Raw genomic sequence first — 12,107 nt, forward strand, 5'->3', positions numbered from 1 at the left:
CCTCTCCCTCTCCCTCTCCCTCTCCCTCTCTCTCTCAAAGCTTTAAGCTCTCTCACTCTCTCTTTCATTCTTTCTTGCAAATGCTTTCTCGGCAAATGTTATGCTCGGTTTTCGAAACTTTTTCCTCAGACTGGAATCGCTATTAGCGTCGCTATATGCATCACTATTAGCATCTCTATTAGCATCACTATTAGCGTCGCTATTTGCGTCGCTATTTGCATCGCTAATAGAATTAGTGACGCAAATAGCGATGCTAATAGCGACACTTTTAGCGACACCGTTTTTTTTCGTCGCAAATGGCTGTCGCTATTGCTCCATTCCCTTGTAGTGTCACCTCCTTTACTTCTTATGCGGTAACTTGCTGTGTAAATTTCAATGTCTTACAATCAATATCTGAATCTAAAGGAACCTAAGCACCCAATCTAAGTTTGTATCTTCCATAATCAAAACCTATGATTAGAGATTGTCGAGATATATTATAAGATAAACCCAATGATTGAGGGCACACATTGCACCTTATAAAGTTACCTTTGTGGTCAAATTCCTTGACTTTCCAACATAGACCTAAAATTTTGTCCAAATCTTTCTCTGAAAATTTTTTGTTTAGCCATGAAACCTTCGTCCGTTTGTAAACATGCTCTTTTAAAGTAAGTTACAAAAGCATGCAAGGGTAAAAACTACAATAAGCGTGCTCTTCTCAAGATCCTTCTAGAACTCAGCCTTTTGAATATCTTGAGCCATTTTGAGTTTAAAACTCTCCATTGTTGCTTCATCAAGCATCTCCCAATCCAAAGATGAGAGGCTTGGTAACTGCAGATCTTCAAGGTATCCATACACACCTGCTCTTGAAGGAACCACATATTGTACATAATACACAAAAATTCCACTTTCATGAAAAAAACTTGTGATCACATAAGAGTACAAGCATAATTTCTTTTGCCAAAGCCAAAGGATGAGCTATTTTTGATTGGGGAATTGCAAAAAATTGATTTTTATGTCTTTTCTATTTTTAATCTAGTTGTTTTTAGTTCTCCTTGATTGATTCTTATTACCTATATTTACAAATTCTTAGGTTGAATGAAGATATTCTTGTTGTCACAAATCTCAAGGATTAATTGTGCCCTACCAATAAGCTTTATATTCTTGTGATAAACATGAATTAGCTAAGATCTTCATACAAGAAGAGACAAATTAAACCAAATATATTGGGCTATAGAGGCAAGTATGGATATAAGTGTATGGTATGGACTTACTCAATCAATTCTAGGCCGCATGGTTTATGTAGTGGATTGTATAGATTTAGAAGCTTTATGTCTCTATTATTAGGGTTGAAGTTTCTATTAGACTTTATTATTGAACTTACTTAGAGTGAATGGAAAGCTAATTTTGAGATTGTATGCAAGAAGATTCCTTCTAATCTTTTGAAGGATGCATAGGACGCAAAAAAAAATATTGAGTGCTTGCAAATGAAATGGGTTTAAAGATGTATGATTTGGATGATCAAGTCCTAGAGAAGTTTTTTGGATTTCTCAAGTAAGTGATTGAATCCAACATTGCAAGAAAGAAAATTGAGCTTCCATTCAAGCCAATATACGATCAATATTTTTATAACATTGTGACACTGTATAGAGGAATCCTCTTTCTTCCTCTCTAAGAAGAGACGACTCTTGTTGCTTCTACAATAAATCATGTAGCTATGCAAAATTACTCTTGTTAATTGGTATATAAGTTGGATTTTCTCTCATTTTCATTTTTTAAACTATAGCCTTATTAATATATGGATATTTTCATAAGTAGTTAACACCTACTTTTATATTTGTGGAATAATTTTCTACTAGTATTACTTCGAATAAATAAGATTCCATTCTTTCTCGACATTTATAAGTCTTGGAAAATCCTTTCTAATCCCACATATTTTATGTATGAAGTTGAGATAAATTTTCAATTTTTAGGATGGATAATAATCTTCATGATGCATTCATCTTATTTGATTGGGAATGGAAACATTGTTCATGGTGGTTTGACACATGAAAATAGATATGTGCTTGGAGAAGAAGAGAAGAAAACTCATGTTAGATACTTAGAAGAAGAATGTAAATAAGATTTGGAATCTTTGGGAAAATTGGATGCAGAGCGATAAAAACTATTAAACAAGGAATAAAAACATATCAAAGACAAACAAGAGACTAGAAATTTGATTAAAAAACTAAGAGTGGCATTTTGCAAATGCTCATCAAGGGAGGGGTATGCTTCCAATTGAAAGTATTTCTTATTTTTTTAATTTTTAAAAATATCATTTTTCTTTCATGTTCTCAAATTGATACTTGTGGGATCTTTTTAATGGAGACTCTCCTTGGTGGGTTTGTTTTAGTACATGATTATTAAGGAATGCTAACACACTATGTGAACATATAAGATTATATTTCTTTTATTATTCTATTATGAAAAATTCATTAAGATAACCTTGTTCTTACAAGACTAATACTCTTCTAAGAGTGGCCAAAAGTGTCCTAGCTATGATGGGACCTTCCAACCCTACAAGGTTTGGCCATATTTGATCACACTCATTTCACAATCATAAATATTTATGAGCTTAGAGCCCCACTTAGGTTTTGTGTGCCTCCATAGCCAACATACATTAGGAGGGGACTCACTCTATCTTTTGCCCTATTGATCAATAAGAAAAGAAAAAAGAAAAACACTTGTGGGTCTTCAACTCTTGGAAGAGTCTAGGATCCTCAGATTCCTATAAGGAATTTTGTAGTATCTAGTAAGATACTCAAAACCCATTGCTATTTTTGAGAAGAAAACTAGAGAGAGAGAGAGAGAGAGAGAGAGAAAGAGAGAGAGAGAGAGAAGACTATAGAAGAGAGAGAAGTTCAAAGCAACCATAAAAGCTAAGAAAGAAGCTAAAGATGATGAAAGACACTTTGTTTATTGTAGAATGATGTAAGAAAGTCTCCTATACTTTTATACCAAGAAAGTGTATAAAATTTTCCTTATTTCTTCCCAAAAATACTAATTTTCTTTTACCTCTTTACATTCAATTCCCACCCAAAGGTTCTTGCCCTCAAAAGCAAAAGAGGAGACTTATTACAAATAGCTTCATTTCTAGAAATTAAATAGTACTACTCTATTTTAGCATTACGAGATATAAAAATTTTTAAGGAATCTAAAAGAATGTGAATGGATTCAAAGCCTAAGAGCAAAACTCTCATATATAACATCATTTAGAAATCCTCAACTTGGAGGTTGGGCCACCAAATCCTCATGAATATACTATTGCAAATAGTAGACAACTTGTTGTTCATTGAGTATCCATTGCAGGCTAGAATAATTTTCTATAGGCTACTCCAAATCAAGTTTAGTACATGCAAAAAAAGAAGCTCATTCCATGTTAGCTTAACATGTATAAGTTTCACTTTGTTGTTATTAATGGAGAGTAAAAATTGTTCTAAAATATAGTGTTGTTTATGACTATGCAAGAAATTTCAATTTCTGTAGAGGAAGAGTTTTAGGTGATAAGCCAAATCACATGTATGCTTTACAATCCTGTCTGATCCATAAAACCTATGTGCCAACATGTGTTGCTAGGGCCACCTTTGAGTGCCACTAGCAAATAGTAGACAATTTGTTGTTCATTGAGTGTCCATTGTAGACTAGAATAATTTTCTATAGGCTACTCCAAATAAAGTTTAGTACATGTAAAAAATGAATCTCATTCCTTGTTATTTTAGCTTGTATAAGTTTCACTTTGTTGTTATAAATGGAGAGTAAAAATTGTTCTAAAATATAGTGTTGTCTATGTCTATGCAAGATATTTGAATCTCTGTAGAGGAAGAGAGTTTTAGGTGATAAGCCAAATCACCTATATGCTTTACAATTCTATCTGATCCATAAAACCTATGTGCCAAAATGTGTTGCTAGGGCCACCTTTGAGTGTGGAATATTGTGACTTAGGCAACATTAAAAGTGTCAAATCTCCTTTCTCAAACTCCATAGGTTTCATTTTTTCATGAACATGAAGCTTCATTTAATCCTACGATTTCTTAATATTCACCTTAGATTGGTGAAGTAGGTTTTGCATGAGATCCACTTCTTATTTTCCTTGAGGTTTTATCTTCTCACTAAACATGGCTCTAGAAATACCCATCCAAAGCCTCAAAGGAAGGGACTCCGATGTTGAAATGAGTGGACTTGTTGTAGGAAAACTTAGTCAAATTCATCCATTAATAGTGCATGCTATATTGTATTGACATTAAAAAAGTGTTTAAGTAGATCTCAATACATTTATTCACCTCCTTCATTTGGTCTGCTGTAGGTGGATCCAATTTTCTCCCTATTGAGTTGAAAACCACCTATCAAAAGTTGCTTCTAATCTCACTATCCATATCATGAAATATGATCTTTGGTAGCCGATACCACATGCTATATAAATTGATTGCTACATGAGACATTCACTACAAGAGAATGGGGCTATAGGGATGGTCATTTCTGATGCAAATTAGCGGCATCGCTATTTGCGTCACTATTTGCATCGCAGATAACACTCAGAGGAAAGAAAGTAGTAAAAGACCAAGCATAGAATTTTTTCACAAAGAGTTTGAGAGAGAAGAAAAGTGAGAGCAAAAAATATTGTGGCTTTGCAAGGGAGAGGGAGAGGAATAGAGAAAGAGGGAGAAGGAGAGCTTCTCACCATCATCGCTGCCGCCGCCGCCGCCATTGCTACTACTACTATTCGCAAAGAAGAGGGAGAAATACATGAAGGAGAAAGAGGGGAAGTCACGAAGAGGAGACGAAGAATCTATCCTCATGCCTTTGTGGGAAGTACATTGCCTCCTCTTGGTTTTTTCTTGTTCTTTCTTCTTTTCTTTTGTTTTTTTTTCTTGAGAATGAAGTGCATTGAGGGAGAAAGAGAGGAAATGTGAGAGGGAGAAGAAGAAAGGAAGAGAGAGAGAGAGAGAGAGAGAGAGAGAGAGAGAATAAACATGAAAGATAAGAAAGAGAGAGAGAAAGGGAGGGAGAGAAGAGAATGAGTGAGAAAACAATGAGAGGAGACACAAAGAGAGGGACAACAAAGAAAGAGAAAGAGAACATGAAACAAACAGTGCAGAGAGAGGTTAGTTAGAAAACTAAAGCTACTCCTTCAGGGAAGTGGGTGTTTAAATTTCCCATGGATTTTTCATAGAGAAAAGTGGTCTAATTGGTTAGCCAAGAGGATTTCATTAAAAATTTGAAATGCTAGATTAAGTTAAGTTAGGAAGGATCGAATGTCAACAATCCTGGTGTGTCATCCTAGATCCAAATCAATGTTATTTTAGGGGTGCTAAGTTGATACTATACCTTATTAATAAAATGGTTGATGCATATCACTCCCCCTCATTTCTCACTCTCTTTAAACCAATGCAGTGTTGTACTTAATTTTAAGAGATGATAGCAAAGTAGTTATCTTAAGCTAATGTTAGATAACCATGGTAGGAGACTATGGTCATGATCTTGCTTTAGGTAGATCCTTTTAAGGTTGAGGTGGAACTTTCCCTATGAGGTAGGCTTAAGTAGTTTGAGATAATGGAGTTTGATTCGATGGATAGACATGTTACAAATATAGATATGCACCTAGATATGACTATAGTATCTAGATTTTCAAGGCCATGGACTCTCTAGAATTTGGATGAAAAGGGATCATTTTGTGCACACCTTAGATTGACTTTATGATCTTTCTCCATCATGAAAGGTGTTGTCTATGGAATGGCATGTATTGCTTTATCAATGCCGATCATCTTCCCTATATTAGAACCAACCTTAAGTAGATAAAGTGGATGGAAAATCTAAATGTTGTTAAATGTTTTTTTGGAAGGAATGTAGGGTTGATTCTATTCTTTTTATAGGAGGATGAAAAATTCATCTAAATTGTTATATTTGTTACAAAGTAACTAAAGTGATTTAAACTGATAGAGCTATGATTCTAGGTTGCTATCGTTGGAAAAAAAATTGTAAAGAAGTTTTTTTCGAGACCTTTCTTCCAAATACAAAAACCTAGAGGTTTTTATCAAGCCTCAATTATACCATACTATTAATGTATCTAGTCTCCATGGGTAAATCTTTATAATAGGAATCTTATTATGATGTAATATCTCTTAGCTATTGGACAAACTTAAATAAAAGATGACACTTTGCCTTCTACTTGTGCAAGCTCAATAGCTCCTAAAAGTTTATGTTAAAATGTAAGAAGGTTTATATGAAATGTTAACAACATATATTGAACTAGTTCATCATATGTTATAAGAGAATGAGAACCACCTGAAAAAAAGAATGAGAACAAAAACCTGTTACTTATTGTAATGTAGACAAAATGGAAAACAATGTTGCTTGTGATGTCCAAGATCGAACGGCATATCTTAATCAGCATGTCCCATGTCCTTGCTCTCAATGCAAACTGGCAATTAGACGAAATAATCGCTTGTCTATAGAACATGCACAACACTTTGGTGAGTTCCCTATATGTATATCCTCTACATCACGTGCATCTAATGCATATTTATAAATATCCTTATTTGTGAATTTTTCCTAATTAAAACATAATCCTTTTCTATTCAATCTATAAATAACTCCTTTATATTACACCCTTCTGTATGTTGAAAATGTATAAAATTTGTATTTTAGAAATACCTTATTTTGAACCCAGGTGATGCACACATATATTTATGAGTAACTTACCCAAGTTCCAATCCGAGATAATTGATAAAAAAATCTCATACTTTGAGAAAATGGTAAGAAAATTTGGTATCAATCTTACATTTGCAAACTAATTGAATATCATATATAAAAATATTAAGCGTGGCTGTAAAATTTATACAGGGAGGTGACATCTCATCCCAAGGAGGAATGCACCTATTGCGGCCAATTGGAAGATTTTGTGGGCATGTGATGGATGGAGTGCCTGAGCCAATCCACCACTTGGAAGAAATGACTTAATCTATACCGTCAGTACTAGAGGAGATGAGCAGCTTTCCGAACCTCTCTCCAATCTTAGAGCCTAAGATGGAGGCAATGATGGATACATTGATGCCCATGGATGCCGAATCATTTGATCTGCTAAGAGAGGAACCATCCATAGCATTATATGATGGGTGTCGAGTATCTTGCCTAAAGACAGTGCTTGCAATCCTAAGTGTGTAGGCAAAATATGAGTGGAGCAATGCAACTGTGATCGAGTTGTTCAAGTACATTCTACATATGTTCCCTTGATTTTTTTCGACACCATTATAAAAAATATTTGTGATTTTTCAAGGTTTTTTATGATTTTTAAAAGGTTGCTAAAGTATCATATATTACTACTTGAAAATACCATGCATGTCTCGTCATGACACGCGACATGTTTTACCAAAGCGTGGCATGGACTACAACATCGTCCATGCATGTGTCAAGGATTGCGTTGTCACATGGGATTCGTGCGAGGGTTCATGAAAATCGCTCGCCGCAAGGACGCTTATCAAGATGGGAGTAAAAAGATTAAGAAGAGTACTCAAGTCAAGATAAAAGAATGATTAGGATTCTCATTCGAACGATTTCATATGTCGACATGATAAGGAGAAGTGAGAATACAAAGGTTTCAATTTTGTCAATATGTTCTCATACATAGATTTCTTGATAGAAGAAGTTCAATGAATCAATTCAAAAGAGATCATCAAAGATCAATCACATGAGAGCTTTAAATATCATGGACATGCATGAAAAGATAAGTTAAAGTGTTTTTGGTAATGGGGTTTATGAGAATATGATAGGAACATAATCGAAAGATATTCCACAAATAAGATATTGTATAGCCATAATGAAGAAGATGTTTTGATTGTTGTTGATGATTATTGGAGAGATTATACAACACCTTTCCTTCTTACAAGTTATTTTTGAACTGAAGACTTCTCACATGACATTTGACTTTGATAGCGGATGATCGAAGGCCAAATCTTGGAGTGTTTTCACTTTGGAGATGACATGCTCTCATGCTTCAAATAACAAAACATACTCGAAGGTACACGTCTCCCTGAATACTTCGCATATGCTCTAATAGGATCAAGTAATAAACTTATTGAAGAAGTCCTGTTTCTTCATCTTCAACTTTTGCTCGAGACATCGTTATTGACCTCTTCATAAATCTACAACAAGTAGTCCTTCAATCTGACTCTTTTTTATGATTTGATAAAATCATAATAAGGTCCTTAATGCCAGCTCCATGGATGTATACTACTTGTCACATGAGTCTTTGGCCTCCCTCATCCTTTGCAAAGCTCGTCGATCTCGATCCTTGCTAGCTTTCGTCTTCAATTACAGCTTCCACTTGTTGCAGTTTTGCAGTTCTCCCTCCAATGTTTGCAAAGCTTTGTCTTCATCTTTTTCTTTAGTTGTCACCTTCTACGTCGTTTTCTCATCGTATGTAGAGCTCCATTCTTGGATTCTCCTACTCATCTTCCACTACTGTCACTTTAGCATCAATTTGCCTCCCCTTCAATTATAGTGTCTTCCATTGTCACATGTCCCATGGGTCGCAATATTCTCGTCATTATCTTCAGGTTCTTGCTCCATTTTGTGATCGACTTAACTCTCTCGTAATAACCGCATCACTTTCATCCGCGATCTAATGAGGCTGCGGCTTCTTCTTTTTCATCGTCACTTCGTTGTCTTCCATGCGTTGTAGGAGAAGGTGAAGCTTCAATCACAGAAGTTGTAATTTTGTACTGAAGAGCTCGTTGATGCTTTTTCTCATCCGCTTCTTCATCGTTTCTTTGAACTCGCCGTCTTTAGCTTTCCATGCAACATCGTCTTCCACCGTCATAGCTACGCTACTTTCGCCGTCAGCTACGCCTGCACTGTTGCTCCTCCTCAACACGCAACCTCTTGGTTGCATTTATAATTTTTTGATGTCGCGTAAAGCATTAAAAAAAGCTTCTTCAAAGCTCTCAGGCTGTAGCTTTTGCATGAAAAAACTTTGAGAAAAGAAATCTTCAAAAAAGCTTTTGATCTTGTCACTGCTTTTCCTGTCCCTTAATGCATCAGTGACGTTTATTGTTTCTTTCGCAATATTCAAAATGCCAAAACAATCGATTCTAAAAGACACAACAAGCTATGCTTAATACTACACTATTATGCAGAATGATAATAATTTCTTATCACTTGCCAGCAAGACAAGCAGCAACCCAAAATACCATATACCAAAGAAACATCGGCTAAAATTTGAATAATTGGACTGAATTGTCTTTCCATAAAATGGAGATGAGAAGAAGTAGGAAACACCCATACATAGACCACCATTTGAGATTATTGTCAAGTTTATATATTAGAGTATGCATGTTATCTATTGAGATGAAAAAGATTGATCCAACAAGAATTGTCAGAACAACATGCTGAGAATGCTCATAGGAATATTTGTGTGTAAGTATAGTTCTAGCTCCATCCATGACCTCGAAAGGGACACTCCTCGGCCATAAATCTAGTGTAACCTTTTCAAACTTGAAGTTGTGAGTTGCGGTGTGAGCAAAGGGACTGATGATGAACGACAAGCTGTGAGGAGGTAGGATGAAGGCCCTCGCTCTTCTGTCTCCCTCGCTCAATGATTATGTACAAACGATATATTGTATGCAATCACACGCATATGTGCGTGTTCTCTTTTCTCAGTGTCTCTCTCTGTCTTGTTTGTTGAGTATTATGGCCCATCAAGAACATGCTTTGAAAAAGAACTTTGTGCCCAATCACTTATGCAGTTTGCAATTTAGAATCCATGCTATGTAATCAATCGAGCGATGCTTCTATGCAAAATTATGAATGCATTGCAGAAATTGTGCCTAGCCTAACTATAAGTGCTCGTGCGTCATGTAAATGCAAACACAAAAGATACACACACAACGCAAAACAAATTCCTAATGACGCTGACTAATATGCTCAAATTCTTGGCGGAAAATTTGGCCCTCAGGTTTGCAGTGGTGGACGCGTAGCATCATGATATATGCCCCCTCCAAACCTACACATCCTCCGAATGGGCCACAACTACCCATCCACATCACAACCAAGCTCGACGGTCAATGCAATCTCATCATCTTCTGTAAAAGCATCTTCAATGTCCACATCTTCATCTTCATCCTCTCCTTGCTCTACACCATCATAATTCACATCTTCCTCGGCTGCATAGGTGTAATATTCTTGCTGAAAATATTACGAGGCCATGTGAAGTCTCAGGCAAATGACAATGCCGGCATTGTGGTCACGGACGGTGCGGTTTTTAAATGGTACACTCTCCACTGGCCAATCAAGACTTAGGATTAAAAAACCCGCATATGTTCGTGTGAACCTCCTCTCGGGAGGAGGTCAAGATGAAATTGATTAACTTATGGCATTTTTTAAAAAAAAATTATCCCTTCTTTCCCCCCAGCCGAAGGCCGTGCTGGAGGGAAGGGAGTGAAGCGTAGTTGATTCAGCACGAGCTAGAGATCATGGAGGGAGAAGGGCCATGCAAATTGGCCACGTGGGAGAGCGAGGGCTCCTCTCCCTAGACTATCAAAACCCCCTGTGGGGGGGGGGGAGTAAAGGAGAGGAAGAGCGTAACGCTGCAGTCGCCAGGCCGTGTTGAGAGAGAGAGAGTGGAGAGCATCATCGCCATGTGGGAGTCATGAGGGGGAGGAAGCAACTGCATGAGCTCAAGAAACTGGGCCGTGAAGTCACCGCCAGCTACCGCTCTCATTTTCATCCATGTGGTTTTTCCACAACCCCCAGAAGCTTCTCAAAAGCTTCTTGGGAAGCTTCTAAGGGCCCCTTAGAAAGCCCCCCTTCCTATGGCTTTTATAAGGCCCTTCTAAAGTGGTTTTTATAAACCCCCCCAGGATTTAAGCACCCCTTCCCGTGGGGTTCCACTAAAGCCCTATAAGCTTACCTTGCCTTGGGGTTTAAAGCAACCCTTCCTGTGGAAATCCTCACTCCTAGGTTTCAAAACCCCTTTTCCATCGGCCCTACAAAAAGTGGGTTTTTCAAAAATCGGTGTTTAAGCCCCTTGCGTTCCACAAAGTCCATTTAAAGCTCCCTTCCTTGGACTTTCATGAGCCTTCCCAATCGGTCCTTATAACCCCGGAATTTAAGCACTCTTTTCCCCCTTGCATCCCCCATAAAGCTCACAATAGTCGCGTTTTCAAGCCCCTTTTCATAGCATCCCCACAATGCTTTTAGCCTCGTTTCCTTTTAAAGCCTTCCATTACAAGTCTTTTAAATCCATTGTATCCCTTTTCGTGAAGGCCGTATTATATCCGGAATTTCCAATTCCCCTTTCCCTTACATTCCCCAAAGTCATTTTTGCCGGTTGTTAAGTCCTAATCCTAAAATCCCTACTTCGAGGAGGAAGCCTATAAAGCCTTCCAAAGCCCAATTCCGTGAGACGGTGCATTGGTCAAGAAAGCCAAACCTCAAATGGAATTGCGCGTGCAAGGGAGACCGGCCAAGATCATAAGTCTACGGCCAAGGCAAGAAGGTCAAATTCTTGATGGCTCCAAAAAACGCACAAGGCGCAACCACACGAGGGTCATCTCCTAACATCCATGTGGACATTTCAATGAATCCACAAGTCCAGGTTTTCTTCCTATTTTTGATTTACGTCAGAATATCGTAATTATGAATGGTTAATTCACGAAAGTAAGATTCACTTTTACGAATGAAAAACATTGGCTATCTTAGGGAAAATAACTCACAATTGAAGAATCTATCATTTGTATTTTTCAAAGGAACAAATGAAAGAAGGACATAAGACATATATGCATTCTTAGCAAATTGTTTATATGCATTGCAAAGTAACGAAATCAAATCAACTAATGATCATCTTTATAAAGTCGAAATTATTGTTGTACACTTCGATTATGCATGGAAAGATAAAATCGCATGTTGCCTCATTAGACATCTCTTTCTTCACAAGGATTCATTAAAGAAGATTGCTAACAATCATAGGAATTTGCAAGCCATGGAAATGATTCTAGGGCTGCATGAGGTAGATTAAACTTTAGTCAGTTGGCATAAAAACTCAAATCAATTACGTAAGTAGTCACGAAAGGTTGTGTAATGCTCATTCAGCATAC

The sequence above is a fragment of the Lygodium microphyllum genome, unplaced genomic scaffold, assembly GCF_053477565.2.
Source record: "Lygodium microphyllum isolate KBCC unplaced genomic scaffold, Lygodium_microphyllum_v1.1.10 scaffold_50, whole genome shotgun sequence".
NCBI lineage: Eukaryota > Viridiplantae > Streptophyta > Polypodiopsida > Schizaeales > Lygodiaceae > Lygodium > Lygodium microphyllum.